The sequence below is a fragment of the Oncorhynchus keta genome, chromosome 15, assembly GCF_023373465.1.
Source record: "Oncorhynchus keta strain PuntledgeMale-10-30-2019 chromosome 15, Oket_V2, whole genome shotgun sequence".
Lineage (NCBI taxonomy): Eukaryota > Metazoa > Chordata > Actinopteri > Salmoniformes > Salmonidae > Oncorhynchus > Oncorhynchus keta.
Window position 1 is genome coordinate 5872685 of NC_068435.1, and position 23596 is coordinate 5896280.

General features: G+C 45.8%; 1 pseudogene; it reads right to left on the bottom strand.

The window, feature by feature from the left end:
- Positions 1 to 23596, bottom strand: part of LOC127907536 (receptor-type tyrosine-protein phosphatase mu-like) — an 830490-nt pseudogene that overhangs the window by 433134 nt on the left and 373760 nt on the right.

Here is a 23596-nt window from a genome sequence, read left to right on the forward strand (position 1 = left end):
GTGAGGGAGAGAGATAACTAAAGAGAGGAGTGAGGGAGAGAGATGACTAAAGAGAGGAGAGAGGGAGAGAGATGACTAAAGAGAGGAGTGAGGGAGAGAGTTGACGATGTACACAGAGAGGAGAGAGGGAGAGAGATGACTAAAGAGAGGAGTGAGGGAGAGAGTTGACGATGTACACAGAGAGGAGAGAGGGAGAGAGATGACTAAAGAGAGGAGTGAGGGAGAGAGATGACTAAAGAGAGGAGTGAGGGAGAGAGTTGACGATGTACACAGAGAGGAGAGAGGGAGAGAGATGACTAAAGAGAGGAGTGAGGGAGAGAGATGACGATGTACACAGAGAGGACCACACTACTATTCAAAAGTTTTGGGGTCACTTAGAAATGTCCTTGTTTTTTTCCCATTTAAAATAACATCAAATTGATCAGAAATACAGTGTTGACATTGTTAATGTTGTAAATTACTAATGTAGCTGGAAATGGCTGATTTTTTTAATGGAATATCTACATAGGCGTACAGAGGTCCATTATCAGCAACCATCACTCCTGTGTTCCAATGGCACTTTGTGTTAGCTAATCCAAGTTGATCATTTTAAAAGGCTAATTGATCATTAGAAAAACATTTTGGAATCATGTTAGCAACGCTGAAAACTGTTGTCCTGATTAAAAAAGCAATAAAACTGTCCTTCTTTAGACTAGTTAAGTATCTGGAGCATCAGCATTTGTGGGCACAGGCTCAAAATGGCCAGAAACAAAGACCTTTCTTCTGAAACGAGTCAGTCTATGCTTGTTCTGAAAAATGAAGGCTATTCCATGCAATAAATTGCCAAGAAACTGAAGATCTCGTACAACGCTGTGTACTACTCCCTTCACAGAACAGCGCAAACTGGCGCTAACCAGAATAGAAAGATGATCTGTTTTGGAATGCCTGATGATCTGTTTTGAATGCAAGATCTGTTTTAGAATTAGAGTGGTCTAGTTTGAGAAACAGATGCCTGACAAATGCCTGATGGTCTGTCATTAAATAGTACCTGCAAAACACCAGTCTCAATGTCCAGTGAAGATCTGTCAGGAATGCCTGACCTTTTAGGCAGAGTGCCAGATGAAAATGCCATGATCTCAGACTGTTTTGGCCAATGAAATGACCTGATTTTGAAAATGCCTGAAGTTTTTAGAATGCCTTGACCTGTTTTGGAATGCCTGATGATCTGTTTTGGAATGCCTGATGACCTGTTTTGGAATGCCTGATGATCTGTTTAAAACATTTGAAACATTGAGTTTTGGAATGACAGTTGATCTGTTTTTGCCTGATCTGTTTTGGAATATTTTTATAAAACATGTTGATGTTTTGGAATCAATGATCTGTTTTGAATGCCTGATGATCTGTTTTAAATGCCTGATGACCTGTTTTTGAATGCCTACTGATCTAAGAATACTAATGACTGTTTTGGAAGTACTGTTTTGGAAGATATCTGTTTTGGAATGCCTGATGATCTGTTTTGGAATGCCTGATGATCTGTTTTGGAATGCCTGATGATCTGTTTTGGAATGCCTGATGACCTGTTTTGGAATGCCTGATGATCTGTTTTGGAATGCCTGATGATCTGTTTTGGAATGCCTGATGACCTGTTTTGGAATGCCTGATGATCTGTTTTGGAATGCCTGATGATCTGTTTTGGAATGCCTGATGATCTGTTTTGGAATGCCTGATGACCTGTTTTGGAATGCCTGATGATCTGTTTTGGAATGCCTGATGATCTGTTTTGGAATGCCTGATGATCTGTTTTGAACCTGATCTGTTTTGGAATGCCTGATGATCTGTTTTGGAATGCCTGATGACCTGTTTTGGAATGCCTGATGAGGTGTTTTGGAATGCCTGATGACCTGTTTTGGAATGCCTGATGATCTGTTTTGGAATGCCTGATGATCTGTTTTGGAATGCCTGATGATCTGTTTTGGAATGCCTGATGATCTGTTTTGGAATGCCTGATGATCTGTTTTGGAATGCCTGATGATCTGTTTTGGAATGCCTGATGATCTGTTTTGGAATGCCTGATGACCTGTTTTGGAATGCCTGATGATCTGTTTTGGAATGCCTGATGATCTGTTTTGGAATGCCTGATGACCTGTTTTGGAATGCCTGGTGACCTGTTTTGGAATGCCTGATGATCTGTTTTGGAATGCCTGATGACCTGTTTTGGAATGCCTGATGAGCTGTTTTGGAATGCCTGATGATCTGTTTTGGAATGCCTGATGATCTGTTTTGGAATGCCTGATGATCTGTTTTGGAATGCCTGGTGACCTGTTTTGGAATGCCTGATGATCTGTTTTGGAATGCCTGATGATCTGTTTTGGAATACCTGATGACCTGTTTTGTATCTTTTTGACCCTTTTAATAATAAAAAAAAATATATATATATATGTTACCCCTTTTTCTCCCCAATTTCAATCTTGTCTCATCGCTGCAACTCCCCAACAGGCCTGGGAGGTGAAGCTCGAGTCATGCGTCCTTTACGAAACATGACCCGCCAAACCGAGCTTCTTAACACACCACCCGCTTAACCCGGAAGCCAGCCGCTGTGTTAGAGGAAAACATGGTTCACCTGACGACCGAGGTGCGCCAGCAGGCGCCCGGTCCGCCACAAGGAGTCGCTGGAGCGCGATGAGCCAAGCCCCCCCCAGCCAAACCCTCCCCTAACCCGGACGATGCTGGGCCAATTGTGTGCCGGTCACGGCCGGGTTGTGATACAGCCCCGGGATCGAACCCGGGTCTGTCGTGATGCCTCTAGCACTGTGAAGCAGTGCCTTAGACCGCCGCGTCACTCGGGAGACCATCACCATTTCAGTAAGTGTACTTAATTGTTACCCAGAAAGGATTTGATATTGAGATAAAAACAGCTGCATTGAACCTTTAAATATCCCTCGTTGCTGAAACTGACAAACTGAGGCATGTTTTCTTAGGACACGGCAAAACATATGACCACCACCTCGGCGTAAATGACAGGTAAATGATCAACCCTGCCAGTGCACCAGTTTTTACATGACAAAAATGTTAACTGACGTGCACCACCTTAGTGTCCGCCTTAGCACCAACCGAAAGTAGAGCCCGGGTTGAGTTGACCTCTGACCTGCCGTGATGACTAATGAACACACTACCACCATACGGAGGGAGACGGACCAGGATGAGTTGACCTCTGACCTGCCGTGATGTCTAATGAACACACTAACACCATACGGAGGGAGACGGACCAGGATGAGTTGACCTCTGACCTGCCGTACTCTACACTTACATGTTCTTTACGCTGTGGTAGTTTGTGTTTAAATAATAATAATAATAATAATAATAATAAAGATGTGGAAAACCACTGGGTTGTACGTCCATCAATCTTGTTAAAGTCATTTAACCGGATTAAAAGCCCAACTAAAACAGTGTGTTCCTGGAGGGGTGAAGGAGTAGAGCAGGAATCATCAACTACATTCAGCCACGGGCTATTTTTTTTTCTTGAACGGATGTTCTCGGGGACGAGAACAACATTAAATAATTACGGCCCCAGGGGGTGTGAAATATGGCCAATATACCACGGCTAAGAGCACGACGCAACGCGGAGTGCCTGGACACTGTCCTTAGCTGTGATCACGCAGTCGTCCGGAACAGCTGATGCTCTCATGCATGCCTCAGTGTTGCTTGCCTCGAAGCGAGAGGAGGAGAGAAGGAGACCAGGAAAGAGGAGGAGAGGGGGAGAGGAGGAGACAGGGAGAGAAGAGGACAGAAGGAGAGAAGGGGAGAGGAGGAGAGAGGGGTAGAGGAGGAGAGAAGGGGGAGAGGAGGAGAGGAGTAGATAGGGAGAGAGGAGGAGACAGGGAGGGAGGAGAAGGAGACCAGGAGAGAAGAGGTGAGGAGGAGGCTGGACAGTGGAAAATCAATCTTTCATTTTATTTCCAGCAATATGCTGTGTGGTGATTGGGGTCAGGGTGGAAGAAGACCTAGTGCTCTGTCTTGTACTTTACTACTGATTTCTCTCTCACTCACTCACTCACTCACTCACTCACTCACTTCCTGTGAATGCTATTCATTGACTACAGCTCAGAGTTGAACACCATACTACCCTAAAAGCTCATCACTAAGCTAAGGATCCTGGGACTAAACACCTCCCTCTGCAACTGGATCCTGGACTTCCTGACGGGCAACCCCTAGGTGGTGAGGGTAGGTAGCAACACATCTGCCACGCTGATTCTCAACACTGGAGCCCCCCAGGGGTGTGTGCTCAGTTCCCTCTTGTACTCCCTGTTCACCCACGACCACGTGGCCAGACACGACTCCAACACCATCATTAAGTTAGCAGATGACAGAAGTGTTACGCCTCAAGTCTTCTTGGGTATGACGCTACAAACTTAGCACAGCTGTATATAGGGGATTCTCCCATTCTTCTCTGCAGATCGTCTCAAACTCTGTCAGGCCGGATGGGGAGTGTCACTGCACAGCTATTTTCAGGTCTCTCTCCAGAGATATTCAATCGGGTTCAAGTCTGGGCTCTGGCTGGGCCAATCAAGAACATTCAGAGACTTGTCCCGAAGCCACTCCTGTGTTGTCTTGGCTGGGTGCTTAGGTTCGTTGTCCAGTTGGAAGATGAACCTTCACCCCCAGTCTTAGGTCCGTAGCTCTCTGGAGCAGGTTTTCATCAAGGATCTCTCTGTAATTTGCTCCGTTAATCTTTCCCTCGATCCTGACTCGTCTCTCAGTTCCTGCCTCTGAAAAACATACCCACAGCATAAAGCTGTCACCACCACCATGCTTCACCGTAGGGATGGTGCCAAGTTTCCAATGGATGTGAAGCTTGTCATTCATGCTAAAAAGTTCAATCTTGGTTTCATCTTTCTCATGGTCAGAGTTCTTTAGGTGCCTCTTGGCAAACTCCAAGTGGGCTGTCATGTGCCTTTTACTGAGGAGTGGCTTCCGTTTGGCCACTCTATCATAAAGGCCTGATTGTTGGAGTGCTTCAGAGGTGGTTGTCCTTCTGGAAGGTTCTCCCATCTCCGCAGAGGAACTCTGGAGCTCTGTCAGAGTGACCATTGTGTGTGTGTGTGTGTGTGTGTGTGTGTGTGTAGGGATGTTTTGGGTATGCGTGTTTATGTTGTAGGGATGTTTTGGGTATGTGTTGTAGGGATGTTTTGGGTATCTGTTGTAGGGATGTTTTGGGTATGTGTTGTAGGGATGTTTTGGGTATCTGTTGTAAGGATGTTTTGGGTATGTGTTGTAGGGATGTTTTGGGTATCTGTTGTAGGGATGTTTTGGGTATCTTGTTGTAGGGATGTTTTGGGTATCTGTTGTAGGGATGTTTTGGGTATCTTGTTGTAGGGTTGTTTTGGGTATGTGTTGTAGGGATGTTTTGGGTATCTAGTTGTAGGGATGTTTTGGGGATGTTTGTATGAGGGATGTTTTGGGTATGTGTTGGAGGGATGTTTTGGGTATATGTTGTAGGGATGTTTTGGGGATGTTTGTATGAGGGATGTTTTGGGTATGTGTTGGAGGGATGTTTTGGGTATCTGTTGTAGGGATGTTTTGGGGATGTTTGTATGAGGGATGTTTTGGGTATGTGTTGGAGGGATGTTTTGGGTATGTGTTGGAGGGATGTTTTGGGTATGTGTTGGAGGGATGTTTTGGGTATATGTTGTAGGGATGTTGTGGGTATGTGTTGTAGGGATGTTTTGGGTATGTGTTGGAGGGATGTTTTGGGTATATGTTGTAGGGATGTTGTGGGTATGTGTTGTAGGGATGTTTTGGGTATATGTTGTAGGGATGTTGTGGGTATGTGTTGGAGGGATGTTTTGGGTATGTTTGTAGGGATGTTTTGGGGATGATGATCTTGATAGAAACTTTTACAGATATACAAGAGAGTATCTTGTCTGGCTGTATCACTGCCAGGCAACTGCACCGCCCACAACTGCAGGGCTCTCCAGAGGGTGGTGCGATCTGCCCAACGCATCACCGGGGGCACACTGCCTGCCCTCCAGGACACCCACACCACCCGATGTCACAGGAAGGCCAAAGATATCATAAAGGATATCAACCACCTGAGCCACTGCCTGTTCACCCCGTTATCATCCAGAAGGCGAGGTCCGTACAGGTGCATCAAAGCTGGGACTGAGAGCCTGAAAAACAGTTTTCATCTCAAGGCCATTAAACTGTTAAAATAGCCATCACTATCCGGCTACCACCCGGTTATTCAACCCTGCACCTTGGAGGCTGCTGCCCTATATACATAGACATAATGTTTACATACTGATTTACTCATCTCATATGTACAGTATATACTCTATTCTACTGTATTCTAGTCAATGCTACTCCATCATTGCTCATCCTAATATTTATATATTTCTTAATTCCATTCTTTTACTTTTAGATGTGTGTGTATTGTTGTGAATTGTTAGATATTACTGCACTGTTGGAGCTACGAATACAAGCATTTAGTTAGATATTACTGCACTGTTGGAGCTAGGAACACAAGCATTTCACTACAACCCGCAATAACATTTGCTAAATATGTGTATCTGACCAATAACATCTGATAAATATGGACCAATAACATCTGACCAATACCATTTGATTTGGATTTTATTAGCGACCGGGACGCCCCCCACGGATATAATTTTAGAAATAGTTCTGTCCACCCTAGAAAAATGTGTAGTTTTGCAGATAATTAACAATTCAAATGAAGTTCAGATGTTTTTTTGTGGCATCCCTGTCCTATATACTACATTTGACCAGGGCCTGGTGGGTACAGACATTAATTGATTGTTGTTCTATTACTCAGATAACCTTCATCATCTCCTCCCTCTTCTCCTTCTCCTCCCCAATCCACAACACCAAACTCAATCTATTCTGCTTTTCTCTGCCTGAAAAAACAAATAAGCGCCTTCATTCAACCTTTACCTCAAACAATAATAGGAAGTCAACGTTATCTGGAGCCCAGAGGTAGGAGTGACTCTCTATTCAGACCTCAAGGCAACAATGGGATTAATTAGAAGAAGAAAAAAACTGTCAAGCTCACCAAACTATTCCCTCGTCTATTCTCGTCGGAACAGATGGATCTGGTGAGTAGACAAGGCTACGAGTCCCAAATGGTACCCTGTTTCCTGTTTAGTGCACTAGTTTTAACCAGAGGGCCCTGGAGTAGTGATCTACATAGGTAATAGGGAGGCATTTGGGATGCAGCCTATATACCTGGATTAGTAGGTAGAAGGCCATTGACGACAGGAGAGGAGGACCTTTGTTTGTCCTCTGCTCTAACACTATCTATTTTCTTAACCATTTTTCTACGCTTGAAATTGTATGCAGAAAGCCCTTATCCTTTTACATTGGAAATAAATAATGGTTGGCAATGTTCTTGTTCCCATCCTGCTGAGGATGTATATATTATGAAACAAATGGCTCTCTCTACTTTGTGTCGACTGCTCTCTAAACGGACCGACGTGGCGTCCCTACCTTGGTCCAGACACTGTCTCCATAGCCCTGGTTCTGCTAGCCTCAAGACTCGATCTCTGAACCTTCTCCATAGCCCTGGTTCTGCTAGCCTCAAGACTCGATCTCTGAACCTTCTCCATAGCCCTGGTTCTGCTAGCCTCAAGACTCGATCTCTGAACCTTCTCCATAGCCCTGGTTCTGCTAGCCTCAAGACTCGATCTCTGAACCTTCTCCATAGCCCTGGTTCTGCTAGCCTCAAGACTCGATCTCTGAACCTTCTCCATAGCCCTGGTTCTGCTAGCCTCAAGACTTGATCTCTGAACCTTCTCCATAGCCCTGGTTCTGCAAGCCTCAAGACTCCATCTCTGGCCCTGTTCTGTAGCCCTGGTTCTGCTAGCCTCAAGACTCGATCTCTGAACCTTCTCCATAGCCCTGGTTCTGCCATCCTCAAGGCTCGATCTCTGAACCTTCTCCATAGCCCTGGTTCTGCCATCCTCAAGACTCAATCTCTGAACCTTCTCCATAGCCCTGGTTCTGCCATCCTCAAGACTCGATCTCTGAACCTTCTCCATAGCCCTGGTTCTGCCAGCTTCATGTATGGATCTCTAGCCCACTGCGCCACCCGGGAGGCCCTGGGAGGCCCAATAGCCCTGGTTCTGCCAGCTTCAAGTCTGGATCTCTAGCCCACTACGCCACCCGGGAGTCCCTGGGAGGCCCAATAGCCCTGGTTCTGCTAGCCCACTACGCCACATTGGAATATAGACTCATCTGGTTGGCTTTATATTTAACATTCTGTTGCTCTGTGTTTGCTACTAGCTCCATGGGATCTTGGGACATGGTAAACTTGGTGTGGTCCCTCATGGTAAACATGCCGTGGTCCCTCATGGTAAACTTGGTGTGGTCCCTCATGGTAAACATGGTGTGGTCCCTCATGGTAAACATGGTGTGGTCCCTCATGGTAAACATGCTGTGGTCCCTCATGGTAAACATGCTGTGGTCCCTCATGGTAAACATGGTGTGGTCCCTCATGGTAAACATGCCGTGGTCCCTCATGGTAAACATGGTGTGGTCCCTCATGGTAAACATGGTGTGGTCCCTCATGGTAAACTTGGTGTGGTCCCTCATGGTAAACATGGTGTGGTCCCTCATGGTAAACATTCCGTGGTCCCTCATGGTAAACTTGCCGTGGTCCCTCATGGTAAACTTGGTGTGGTCCCTCATGGTAAACATGCCGTGGTCCCTTATGGTAAACATGCCGTGGTCCCTCATGGTAAACATGGTGTGGTCCCTCATGGTAAACTTGGTGTGGTCCCTCATGGTAAACATGCCGTGGTCCATCATGGTAAACATGGTGTGGTCCCTCATGGTAAACATGCCGTGGTCCCTCATGGTAAACATGGTGTGGTCCATCATGGTAAACATGGTGTGGTCCCTCATGGTAAACATGCCGTGGTCCCTCATGGTAAACTTGGTGTGGTCCCTCATGGTAAACATGCCGTGGTCCATCATGGTAAACATGCCGTGGTCCATCATGGTAAACATGGTGTGGTCCCTCATGGTAAACATGCCGTGGTCCATCATGGTAAACATGGTGTGGTCCCTCATGGTAAACATGCCGTGGTCCCTCATGGTAAACATGCCGTGGTCCATCATGGTAAACTTGGTGTGGTCCCTCATGGTAAACATGCCGTGGTCCATCATGGTAAACTTGGTGTGGTCCCTCATTGTAAACATGCCGTGGTCCCTCATGGTAAACATGGTGTGGTCCCTCATGGTAAACTTGCCGTGGTCCCTCATTGTAAACATGCCGTGGTCCCTCATGGTAAACATGGTGTGGTCCCTCATGGTAAACATGCCGTGGTCCCTCATGGTAAACATGCCGTGGTCCCTCATGGTAAACATGCCGTGGTCCCTCATGGTAAACATGCCGTGGTCCCTCATGGTAAACATGGTGTGGTCCCTCATGGTAAACATGGTGTGGTCCCTCATGGTAAACATGCCGTGGTCCCTCATGGTAAACATGGTGTGGTCCCTCATGGTAAACATGCCGTGGTCCCTCATGGTAAACATGGTGTGGTCCCTCATGGTAAACATGGTGTGGTCCCTCATGGTAAACATGGTGTGGTCCCTCATGGTAAACATGGTGTGGTCCCTCATGCTAAACATGCCGTGGTCCCTCATGGTAAACATGGTGTGGTCCCTCATGCTAAACATGCCGTGGTCCCTCATGGTAAACTTGGTGTGGTCCCTCATGGTAAACATGGTGTGGTCCCTCATGGTAAACATGGTGTGGTCCCTCATGGTAAACACTCGTATAGTGTTTATGTGTAACACTGAGTCCATCCCTCTACTACAATTTTAGTTCCTTCTGGAACCTCTGACTCAGGGGGACAAGATAAACTGACAAACAACAGTGGTCCTCAGTGGTCAACGACAAAACCTCTGTCACGTCCTGACCTTAGTTCCTTTTTTATGTCTCTATTTTAGTTTGGTCAGGGCGTGAGTTGGGGTGGGCATTCTGCGTTTTGTGTTCTATGTTTTCTATTTCTATGTGTTTAGCCTGGTATGGTTCCCAATCAGCGGCAGCTGGCAAACGTTGTCTCTGATTGAGAACCATACTTAGGCAGCCTGTTTTTCCCACTTGAGTTGTGGGTAGTTGTTTTCTGTCTCGGTGTCTCTACCAGACATGACTGTTTCGGTTGTGCGTTGTGTTTACTTTGTGTTTCAGCGTTCAGTTATTGAATAAATTTAACACGGACACCTTATCACGCTGCGCTTTGGTCCTCACCTTCTTCCACCAATGAAAACCGTTACAACTTCAGAGTTTCTCACTGTAGGTCGTCCTCCACGGAGGACGCTGCGCTTTGGTCCTCACCTTCTTCCACCAATGAAAACCGTTACAACTTCAGAGTTTCTCACTGTAGGTCGTCCTCCACGGAGGACGCTGCGCTTTGGTCCTCACCTTCTTCCACCAACGAAAACCGTTACAACTTCAGAGTTTCTCACTGTAGGTCGTCCTCCACAGAGAACATGTTTCTGCTGTACAAATAAATGCACTTCTGAAAAACATGCCACTGCGTTATCCAGAATGCTACCTGAAATGGATTGAATCTAGAGCGTAGATTCTATAAACTGGAATGTGCTAACACCAACATACTCTGAGGTGAATGTTTAGCTGGTACAGGGATAACTTCTGAGGGGAATGTTTAGCTGGTACAGGGATAACTTCTGAGGGGAATGTTTAGCTGGTATTGGGATAACTTCTGAGGGGAATGTTTAGCTGGTATTGGGATAACTTCTGAGGGGAATGTTTAGATGGTACAGGGATAACTTCTGAGGGGAATGTTTAGCTGGTACAGGGATAACTTCTGAGGGGAATGTTTAGCTGGTATTGGGATAACTTCTGAGAGGAATGTTTAGCTGGTATTGGGATAACTTCTGAGGGGAATGTTTAGCTGGTACAGGGATAACTTCTGAGGGGAATGTTTAGCTGGTATTGGGATAACTTCTGAGGGGAATGTTTAGCTGGTACAGGGATAACTTCTGAGGGGAATGTTTAGCTGGTATTGGGATAACTTCTGAGGGGAATGTTTAGCTGGTATTGGGATAACTTCTGAGGGGAATGTTTAGCTGGTATTGGGATAACTTCTGAGGGGAATGTTTAGCTGGTATTGGGATAACTTCTGAGGGGAATGTTTAGCTGGTACAGGGATAACTTCCGGGGGTAATGTTTAACTGCTTCTCAGCCTCGAGTGGTTGAAAATAACTTTATGCTGCGAAACACTGTGATATCCTGTTGCTGTAATGCACTACCCCCCTGCCAGGATGGGACCACAGAAACAGCATTAATACAACAGAGTTTCACATTCAAGTCAATGTTCCATGATGGCTGAAGCGGCGGGCAGTATTTCAGTCCTGTTGCTGTAATGCACTACCCCCTGCTATGAGCGGAAAGCCACCTGATGGTAGGGCTAGTCAGAAGGTACACTTATCCTGCATGGATGGATTTGATGTGGTAAACAACTTCACACTGGTTCAGATGTAACAGCTAGACCTGGGGCCCGTTGGTTATATTGTACAGGACTAAGATAAATCAGTGTATTCACACATTTATTTATGCAGGTAGAATAAGTTCTCATTTACAACTGCGACCTGGCCAAGATAAAGCAAAGCAGTTCGACACATACAACAACACAGAGTTACACATGAACAAACGTACAGTCAATAATACAATATAATAAGTCTATATACAGTGTGAGCAAATGAGGTAAGATAAGGGAGGTAAGGCAATAAATAGGCCATGGTGGCGAATTAATTGCAGCATACCAATTAAACACTGGAGTGAATAGATGTGCAGAAGATGAATGTGCAAGTAGAGATACTGGGGTGCAAAGGAACAAGATAAATAAATAAATACAGTAGGGGAAGAGGTAGTTGTTTGGGCTAAATTATAGATGGGCTATGTACAGGTGCAATGATCTGTGAGCTGCTCTGACAGCTGGTGCTTAAAGCTAGTGAGGGAGATAAGTGTTTCCAGTTTCAGAGATTTTTGCAGTTCGTTCCAGTCATGGGCAGCAGAGAACTGGAAGGAAAGACAACCAAAGGAGGAATTGTCTTTGGGGGTGACCAGTGAGATATACCTGCTGGAGCGCGTGCTACGAGTGGGTGAGGCTATGGTGACCAGTGAGCTGAGAAAAGGCGGGGCTTTACATAGCAAAGACTTATAGATGACCTGGAGCCAGTGGGTTTGGCAACGAGTATGAAGCTGGCCAGCCAACGAGAGAATACAGGTCGCAGTGGTGGGTAGTATTTGGGGCTTTGGTGATAGACTGCATCCAATTTGTTGACTAGAGTGTTGGAGGCTATTTTGTAGATGACATCGCCGAAGTCGAGGATCGGTAGGATGGCCAATTTTACAAGGGTATGTTTGGCAGCATGAGTGAAGGATGATTTGTTGCGAAATAGGAAGCCGATTCCAGATTTAATTTTGGATTGGAGATGCTTAATGTGAGTCTGGAAGGAGAGTTTAAAGTCTAGCCAGACACCCAGGTATTTGTAGTTGTCCACATATTCTAAGGCAGAACCGCCAGAGTGGTGATGCTGGACGGGCGGGCAGTTGCAGGCAGCGATCGGTTAAAGAGCATGCACTTAGTTTTACTTGTATTTGAGAGCAGTTGGAGGCCACGGAAGGAGAGTTGTATGGCATTGAAGCTCGTCTGGAGGCTAGTTAACACAGTGTCCCAAGAAGGACTAGAATGATACAGAATGTTTACATGACAGGTACATGTGACAGCTAGACCTGGGCCCGTTGGTTCTATTATACAGGACTAGACTAAATCAGTGTATTCACACATGACAGGCACAGATGTGACAGCAGTGGATCTGAGTTGGGTTCCTTTTCGTGTTTTCCAACTAACTCTGGTCAGTAAATTACTAAATACCCTTTTCAGAGACTACTAGTGATGCAACAAAAAAAAAAGGGCTGTATAAAATACATTTGATAGATGGATCTGGTTAACAATGTAGCGACTTACCTGGGCCCATTGGGTTCTACTGTACGGGGGACTAAACTAAATCAGTGTATTCACACATTCACAGGTTCAGATGTAACAGCAGTGAGCTACATATAGTTGAATTGAACTCAGGTCAACAGTAAAATGAGCAGCATGTTGGTTGTAAAGACCGGTAAGGGGACATACAGTAAGACGGTGGTGATTTCATGAATGGCCCTATACAGAGAGACCAAGGACAAAAGAGATCTACGCACAATGTCTTCCAGTTTCAACACGATTGTACATCCACTAGAGGTGAAAAAAAAAAAAAGCAATCAGAAAATCCTTGGGAATATCTTTTGGAAAGAAAGAAAATATATTAAAAACATGGATTCCGGGGAGGAAGAACAGTCCCTTCAGTTTCATTCAAATTGGTTTCATCCTTGTATTATTCATTCCCTATTTCTCAAAAGATTGAAATAACATGTCTTTTTGTCACTAGAAACATTACTCAATGTATAATGAAGTGTCCAAGTAGCAATGATTATGAATAATAACAAAGGACGAACAGACGCAGTGACATAAAGTGTAGACAGGGATGGTTGAGGGAGGGAGGGAGGTGCGGAGGGAAGGGCGGAGGGAAGGGCGGAGGGAGGGTGGAAAGAGGGAGGGGCGGAGGGAAGGGTGGAGGGAAGGGGAGGGGGAGGGGCGGAGGGAGGGTGGAGGGGGGTGGAGAGGGAGGGGGGAGGGAGGGTGGAGGGAGAGAGGGAGGGGTGGAGGGAGGGGGGGCGGAGGGAGGGAGGGAGGGAGGGGGAGGGTGGAGGGAGGAAGGGTGGAGGGGAGGGAGGGGTGGAGGGGGAGGGAGGGGGAGGGAGGGAGGGGAGGGGGGAGGGGGAGGGAGGGTGGAGGGAGGGAGGGAGGGAGGGAGGGAGGGAGGGAGGGAGGGAGGGAGGGAGGGAGGGAGGGAGGGAGGGAGGGAGGAGGGGAGGAGGGGGAGGGAGGGGTGGAGGGAGGGGGGAGGGAGGGTGGAGGGAAGGGGGAGGGAGGGGTGGAGGGGAGGGTGGAGGGAGGAAGGAAGGGTGGAGGGAGGGAGGGGGGAGGGTGGAGGGAGGAAGGAAGGGTGGAGGGAGGGAGGGAGGGAGGGGAGGAAGGAAGGGTGGAGGGAGGGAGGGAGGGAGGGAGGGAGGGGGAGGGAGGGAGGGAGGGAGGGAGGGAGGGGCGGAGGGAAGGGGCGGAGGGAGGGTGGAGGGAGAGAGGGAGGGAGGGGCGGAGGGAGGGTGAAGGGAGGAATGGTGGAGAGAGGGAAGGGTGGAGGGAGGGTGGGGCAGAGGGAGGGAAGGGGCGGAGGAGGGAGGGGGCAGAGGGAGGTTGGAGGGAGAGAGGGAGGGGAGGAGGGAGGGAGGGAGGCGGGGAGAGGGAGGGGAGGGAGGGAGGGAGGGGCGGAGGGAGAGAGGGGGGAGGGGAGAGGGGCGGAGGGAGAGAGGGGGCGGAGGGAGGGGCGAGGGAGGGTGGAGGGAGGAAGGGTGGAGGGAGGGAGGGAGGGAGGGGAGGAGGGAAGGGTGGAGGGAGGGGCGGAGGGAAGGGTGGAGGGAGGGAGGGGCGGAGGGAAGGGTGGAGGGAGGGAGGGAGGGAGGGGAGGGAGGGAGGGAGGGAGGGAGGGAGGGAGGGAGGGAGGGAGGGAAGGGTGGAGGGAGGGGAGGGTGGAGGGCTCTGGGAGGAGGAATGGGAGGGAGATAAGAGGGATGTGAAGGTTAGGGAGGGAGGGAGGGAGGTCTAAAGAGGGAGGGAGGGGAGGGAGGGAGGGAGGGAGGGAGGGAGGAGGGAGGGAGGGAGGGAGGGATATAGGGGAGGGAGGGCTCTGGTCTAAAGGAGTGGAGGGAGGGAGGGTTCCATAGGGCTCTGGGAAGGTGCACTATACAGGGAATAGGAAGGGTGGAGGGAGGGAATAGGGTTCCATAGGGCTCTGGTCTAAAGTAGTCACTATATAGGGAATAAGGTTCCAAGGGCTCTGGTCTAAAGTAGTGCACTATATAGGGAATAGGGTTCCATAGGGCTCTGGTCTAAAGTAGTGCACTATATAGGGAATAGGGTTCCATAGGGCTCTGGTCTAAAGTAGTGCACTATATAGGGAATAGGGTTCCATAGGGCTCTAGTTAAAAGTAGTGCACTATACAGGGAATAGGGTTCCATAGGGCTTTGGTCTAAAGTTGGACTTAGACAAGTCGTAAATGCAACAAGGACTGATATTGTATCATAGCACTCACAGCCGTCCAAGAAAACAACAAAAAATGTTGACATTTATGGTCTGTTTATACATATTTTAGAGACTATTTATACCAGAAATTGGTATACAAGCCGTATAAACTGCATTCATAATCATGTGACAATATTTCAGTTTGACAATAATTATATTACACAACTTCTGATATATCACATACCTTACTTTTATTTTCCTGCATAAGTCAAATCACGGTTATTATACTTCTACTGCCAATCATTCCAATTAGACTGGTTTGAAATTCTCCCTGACTAACATGGCTGCCATTCTTCACCCCATTCTGGAACTGAAGGTTTATGAAAAATGCCCCTCTAGTAATTTAATAGGATCTCTAAGGTTCAGACAAATCAGTACACTTGGTCCACCGGCTCGGAGTGAAGGTTCGAGCATGTGCGTGTGTGTGTGTGCGCGTGTGTGAGTGTGAGTGTGAGTGTGAGTGTGAGTGTGAGTGTGTGTGTGTGTGTGTGTGTGTGTGTGTGTGTGTGTGTGTGAGTGTGTGTGTGTGCGTGTGTGTGTGTTTAGTATATAACTTTGTTCAGGACTCACCGGCACACTTGGTCCTGGCCCTCAGAGGAGGCCCGGGGGCCCCAGTCCCTCCATCCAGGGGCCTGGTCAACAGCACACTGATCTCATAGTCTGTGTCTGGTGTCAGGTGACCTATCTTATGGGTGGTCTTGTCCACAGGCTGCAGGTCGTACATGGTCCCTGACACCGTACGGTACTCCACCTGGGAAAAGGGTTGGAAGATATGTCCCAGGGATGTCCAATACAGGCCCAACACACTTGATTTAACTAAGCCACTCATCATCTATAGACACTATGGTGCATACCTGTATAAACACTATGGTGAATACCTGTATAAACACTATGGTGAATACCTGTATAAACACTATGGTGAATACTGCTATAGACACTATGGTGAATACTGCTATAGACACTATGGTGAATACTGCTATAGACACTATGGTGAATACCTGTATAAACACTATGGTGAATACCTGTATAAACACTATGGTGAATACCTGTATAAACACTATGGTGAATACCTGTATAAACACTATGGTGAATACTGCTATAGACACTATGGTGAATACTGCTATAGACACTATGGTGAATACTGCTATAGACACTATGGTGAATACCTGTATAAACACTATGGTGAATACCTGTATAAACACTATGGTGAATACCTGTATAAACACTATGGTGAATACTTCTATAGACACTATGGTGAATACTGCTATAGACACTATGGTGAATACTGCTATAGACACTATGGTGAATACTGCTATATACACTATGGTGAATACTGCTATAGACACTATGGTGAATACTGCTATAGACACTATGGTGCATACTGCTATAGACACTATGGTGAATACCGCTATAGACACTATGGTGAATACTGCTATAGACACTATGGTGAATACTGCTATAGACACTATTGTGAATACTTCTATAGACACTATGGTGAATACTGCTATAGACACTATGGTGAATACTGCTGTAGACACTATGGTGAATACTGCTATAGACACTATGGTGAATACTGCTATAGACACTATGGTGAATACTGCTATAGACACTATGGTGAATACTGCTATAGACACTATGGTGAATACTGCTATAGACACTATGGTGAATACTGCTATAGACACTATGGTGAATACTGCTATAGACACTATGGTGAATACTGCTATAGACACTATGGTGAATACTGCTATAGACACTATGGTGAATACTGCTATAGACACTATGGTGAATACTGCTATAGACACTATGGTGAATACTGCTATAGACACTATGGTGAATACTGCTATAGACACTATGGTGAATACTGCTATAGACACTATGGTGAATACTGCTATAGACACTATGGTGAATACTGCTATAGACACTATGGTGAATACTGCTATAGACACTATGGTGAATACTGCTATAGACACTATGGTGAATACTGCTATAGACACTATGGTGAATACTGCTATAGACACTATGGTGAATACTGCTATAGACACTATGGTGAATACTGCTATAGACACTATGGTGAATACTGCTATAGACACTATGGTGAATACTGCTATAGACACTATGGTGAATACTGCTATAGACACTATGGTGAATACTGCTATAGACACTATGGTGAATACTGCTATAGACACTATGGTGAATACTGCTATAGACACTATGGTGAATACTGCTATAGACACTATGGTGAATACTGCTATAGACACTATGGTGAATACTGCTATAGACACTATGGTGAATACTGCTATAGACACTATGGTGAATACTGCTATAGACACTATGGTGAATACTGCTATAGACACTATGGTGCATACTGCTATAGACACTATGGTGAATACTGCTATAGACACTATGGTGAATACTGCTATAGACACTATGGTGAATACTGCTATAGACACTATGGTGAATACTGCTATAGACACTATGGTGAATACTGCTATAGACACTATGGTGCATACTGCTATAGACACTATGGTGCAATGCATCAGATTATTGTTTACTCATTATGTATGGTTCCGTTCCAAATGTCACCTATCCCGTATAAAGTGTACTTCTTTTGGCCGTAGGCACATTGAAGTAGTGCACTATGTAGGGAATGGAGGTGCATTCTGGGACGCGCCCAAACTGTCCCTATTAAACCAAACCATTAATAAATATAAATACCTCTCGGTCGATGATTGGACCGTCTCCGTTGATGGAGTTAGCGTTAAGCTGGATCCAAAGGTAGGTGGCGCCGACCGCTGTGAGCTGGGGGGGAGCGATGGGCACCGGAGGCTCTGGGGCGGATAGAAGAAGAGGAGACAGATCTGAGTGACAATATACGATAATAAGTGCAGAAACATCGTAGACAATGGATGCTAAACTTTTAAGGCTCTCAAGTTGAGACAGACACAACAAACATAAATAATGGAAATTGTACTCAAGTCACAGTTGCCCCCCCCCCGCCCCCCCCCAAAAAAATATATATTTCTAATAGAACAAGCCTGTCTGTAGTCATTACCAAGGAACATACACAACTTATTCAATGGGGGGTTTCAGTTGTTTCATGTTCAAATTTTACCTTCTGTCACGTTCTGACCTTTATTTTCCTGTGTTTTGTATTTAGTTAGTATGGTCAGGGCGTGAGTTGGGTGGGCAGTCTATGTTTGTTTTTCTATGATTTGGGTATTTCTATGTTTCGGCCAAGTATGGTTCTCAATCAGAGGCAGGTGTCATTAGTTGTCTCTGATTGAGAATCATACTTAGGTAGCCTGGGTTTCACTGTGTGTTTGTGGGTGATTGTTCCTGTCTTTACAGATAGGACTGTTTTGAGTTTTCACATTTCTTGTTTTTGTTAGTTTGTTCATGTGTAGTGATTTATTAAAGCATGAATCAAAACAACCACGCTGCGCTTTGGTCCGCCTCTCGTTCAGATGAAGAAAACCATTACACCTTCCCAGACTTCAACACAAAATCAATACTGGAAATTACCCCACAACACTCATGACCTAATAAACACATCATCAACTTAATCCACAAAACACCCCATTATCCCTCAGATATATTTACTGCTAGTATTTTTATCTCAGAGGGCTATTTCAATTCAATTTTTCCAATTAAACAAACACAGTCAGAGAAATATATATATATATATATATATATATATATATATATATACTACTGTACTGCTAGGAGATAGGAACATAAGCATTTCACTAAACCCGCGATAACAAAATGTGTAGGCGACCAATAACATTTTATTTAACTCATCTGACACACACAACATACTCCCAGTGCTCCAGTCTGGCACCCTAATCCCTATGTAGTGCCCAACTTTTGACCATGGCCTATAGGGATCTAATAGGGCCTCTGGTCAAAGGTCGTGCACTATATAGAGAATAGGGTGCCTTTTGGTACACACTCATACACTATTCCAAGTACCCTGTTTTCCTCCTGGGTTTTAACCTCCAGTAAAGACTGGATCAGTGTCTGAGAGACTGGGTTTTAACCTCCAGTATAGACTGGTTCAGTGTCTGAGAGACTGGGTTTTAACCTCCAGTATAGACTGGTTCAGTGTCTGACAGACTGGGTTTTAACCTCCAGTATAGACTGGTTCAGTGTCTGAGAGACTGGGTTTTAACCTCCAGTATAGACTGGTTCAGTGTCTGACAGACTGGGTTTTAACCTCCAGTATAGACTGGTTCAGTGTCTGACAGACTGGGTTTTAACCTCCAGTATAGACTGGTTCAGTGTCTGAGAGACTGGGTTTTAACCTCCAGTATAGACTGGTTCAGTGTCTGACAGACTGGGTTTTAACCTCCAGCATAGACTGGTTCAGTGTCTGAGAGACTGGGTTTTAACCTCCAGTATAGACTGGTTCAGTGTCTGAGAGACTGGGTTTTAACCTCCAGTATATACTGGTTCAGTGTCTGAGAGACTGGGTTTTAACCTCCAGTATATACTGGTTCAGTGTCTGAGAGACTGGGTTTTAACCTCCAGTATAGACTGGTTCAGTGTCTGACAGACTGGGTTTTAACCTCCAGTATAGACTGGAGAGGAGAAGTGTGTGGATTAGCTGTTTCGTTATAGGTGATGTTTGACTCGCAGGGTGGACGCTGGGGATTACATGGTTGTACAGGCCTAGTCTCCCAGGTCAGAGGTCAGAGTGGGACAACCATCTGTAGAGTACAGTCATGGTGTGTAGACCTACTTCTACCTTGCGTCCAACAACCAATAATAAGACACTCCTCAGCCCTGCGTAGAATGGTATGCTATCCGTCTATCTGTCCTTAATAGACATCCACGTCTACGGCGCCCGGGGAACAGTGGGTTAACTGCCTTGTTCAGGGGAACAGTGGGTTAACTGCCTTGTTCAGGGGAACAGTGGGTTAACTGCCTTGTTCAGGGGAACAGTGGGTTAACTGCCTTGTTCAGGGAACAGTGGGTTAACTGCCTTGTTCAGGGGAACAGTGGGTCAACTGCCTTGTTCAGGGGAACAGTGGGTTAACTGCCTTGTTCAGGGGAACAGTGGGTTAACTGCCTTGTTCAGGGAAACAGTGGGTCAACTTCCTTGTTCAGGGGAACAGTGGGTTAACTGCCTTGTTCAGGGGAACAGTGGGTTAACTGCCTTGTTCAGGGAACAGTGGGTTAACTGCCTTGTTCAGGGGAACAGTGGGTCAACTGCCTTGTTCAGGGGAACAGTGGGTCAACTGCCTTGTTCAGGGGAACAGTGGGTCAACTGCCTTGTTCAGGGGAACAGTGGGTCAACTGCCTTGTTCAGGGGAACAGTGGGTCAACTGCCTTGTTCAGGGGAACAGTGGGTCAACTGCCTTGTTCAGGGGAACAGTGGGTCAACTGCCTTGTTCAGGGGAACAGTGGGTCAACTGCCTTGTTCAGGGGAACAGTGGGTCAACTGCCTTGTTCAGGGGAACAGTGGGTCAACTGCCTTGTTCAGGGGAACAGTGGGTTAACTGCCTTGTTCAGGGAACAGTGGGTCAACTGCCTTGTTCAGGGGAACAGTGGGTTAACTGCCTTGTTCAGGGGAACAGTGGGTCAACTGCCTTGTTCAGGGGAACAGTGGGTTAACTGCCTTGTTCAGGGGAACAGTGGGTTAACTGCCTTGTTCAGGGGTAGAGTGGGTTAACTGCCTTGTTCAGGGGAACAGTGGGTTAACTGCCTTGTTCAGGGAACATTGGGTTAACTGCCTTGTTCAGGGGAACATTGGGTTAACTGCCTTGTTCAGGGGAACAGTGGGTTAACTGCCTTGTTCAGGGGAACAGTGGGTTAACTGCCTTGTTCAGGGAACAGTGGGTTAACTGCCTTGTTCAGGGGAACAGTGGGTTAACTGCCTTGTTCAGGGGAACAGTGGGTTAACTGCCTTGTTCAGGGGAACAGTGGGTTAACTGCCTTGTTCAGGGGAACAGTGGGTTAACTGCCTTGTTCAGGGGTAGAGTGACAGAATGTTACCTTGTCCACTCCTCTGACTGTCTGCATCTTAAATGACAACCCAGTTTCTCATACAGTGCTCTACTTTGACCTCAGTAACACGGAGCTGCAACATAGAGCTGCAACATAGAGCTGTAACATAGAGCTGTAACATAGAGCTGCAACATAGAGCTGTAACAGAGTTGCAACATAGAGCTGCAAGATAGAGTTGCAACATAGAGCTGTAACAGAGTTGCAACATAGAGCTGCAAGATAGAGTTGCAACATAGAGCTGCAACATAGAGCTGCAACATAGAGCTTGCAACATAGAGCTGCAACATAGAGCTGCAACATAAAGCTGTAACATAGAGCTGCAACATAGAGCTGCAACATAGAGCTGCAACATAGAGCTGTAACATAGAGCTGCAACATAGAGCTGTAACATAGAGCTGCAGCATAGAGCTGCAACATAGAGCTGCAACATAGATTTGCAACCACCTGCAATCTCCTTTGCACCCCAGTAGCTCTACTTGCACATTCATCTTCTGCACATCCTACCATTCCAGTGTTTAATTGCTATATTGTAATTACTTTGCCACTATGGCCTATTTATTGCCTTACCTCTTATCTCACCTCATTTGCACACACTGTACATATACTATTCAATTGTGTTATTGACTGTACGTTTGTTTATTCCATGTGTAACTGTGTTGTTGTTGTTTGTGTCGCACTGCTTTGCTTTATCTTGGCCAGGTCTCAGTTGCAAACGAGAACTTGTTCTCAAATTGCCTACCTGGTTAAATCAAAGGTAAAAAAAAAAAAAAAAAAAAAACTAACCTAGAGCTGGAAAACAAACTTGTGAGAATTGTATTTAAACTCCCCGCTCGTACTCATCAGGAAGTCGAGCATTTTAATCAGCTGATCTGTAGCAAAATAAATATATATTAATTCAACATGGTCTGGTTCATAGAATTATCACTGACTCAGCCCCCAGGTACCTAATTATTTAACTTATATTAGAGATGTCCAACAACACGACACCAGAGCCAGACTCTGATATAGCCTGTTTTAAATGGAAGAGTCTATCTGGTAAAGAACACATTTTTACATACCAGCAGTGTTGAGTGGAGCAAACCACCGGAGCAACTCTGTCACTGTATACTCCCTCTCCAGCGCGCGAGGTCGTCGGGCTGTTCATTATTACGCACACCTGTCACCGTCGTTACGCGTATCAGCGCCTCATCAGACTCACCTGGACTCCATCACTTACCTGGACTCCATCACTTACCTGGACTCCATCACTTACCTGATTACCTTCCCTATAGCTGTCACTCCCTTTGGTTCTTTCCCCAGGCGTTGTGGACTCTGTGTTTCATGGCTGTACGCTTCTCGTGTTTCTTGTATTGTTCCGTGTTTTTTTTTTTCATTAGATATTCACTCCCTGTACTTGATTTCCTACTCCTAGTCCTATGGACTATCTTCTGTATACCAACCCTACCTTGTCACAACACAGCGGATTATCTGAAATGCATTAAGAAGGAAAGGAATTCCACAAATTAACTTTTAGCAAAGGCACGGCTGTTAATTGAAAAGCATTCCAGGTGACTACCTCATGAAGCTGGTTGAGAGAATGCCAAGAGTTTGCAGAGCTGTCATCAAGACAAAGGGTGGCTACTTTGAAGAATCTAAAAAATGAAATATATTTTGATTTGTTTAACACTTTTTTGGTTACTACATGATTCCATATGTTTTATTTTATCACGTTGATATCTTCACTATTATTCCACAAATGTAAAAATAAAGAAAAACCCTGGAATGAGCAGGTGTATCCAAACCTTTGACTGGTACTGTATGTAAATAAGGTGTTTCTAAAAATCGGTCATTATGGGCTATTGTGTGTAGATTGATGAGTATTTTTATTATGTATTGTATAGACACTCTGTCTCCAAGACACTAAAAAACATTCTGTACCAAAGCAACAGCTTTAGACATCACCTAACTTTTGCCATTAAATCTTTGAACCTATGTAGGCTCTTTATTTGAGCCAGTTTACTAAAAATAATCCTGCAGCAACAGGAAATGTGAATTATTATGTCAATTATAATTAATGGACATTTTTGTTGGGTTGATCCTTTTTTGGGAACATCAAGTCTGACATTTAAAAATGTAAATGACAAACTTCAGAAGCCTTTTTAAATGTTCTCAACAGGGTGATCAAGTTACGATCCTACATCTGTACACTCAATAAATAACGAGCCAGTCAATCACCTAGCCAGTCAGGCATAGTCCAGGACACCTGCTATAAGTGAGGACCCTCACGACCATTACACCTGACACTCCCACCACACAAGCATAGTTCAGGGCACCTGCTATGAGCGGGGACCCCAACTGCCCTCACACCCCAATGGATTCATACAGGATGACTCACAATCATTCT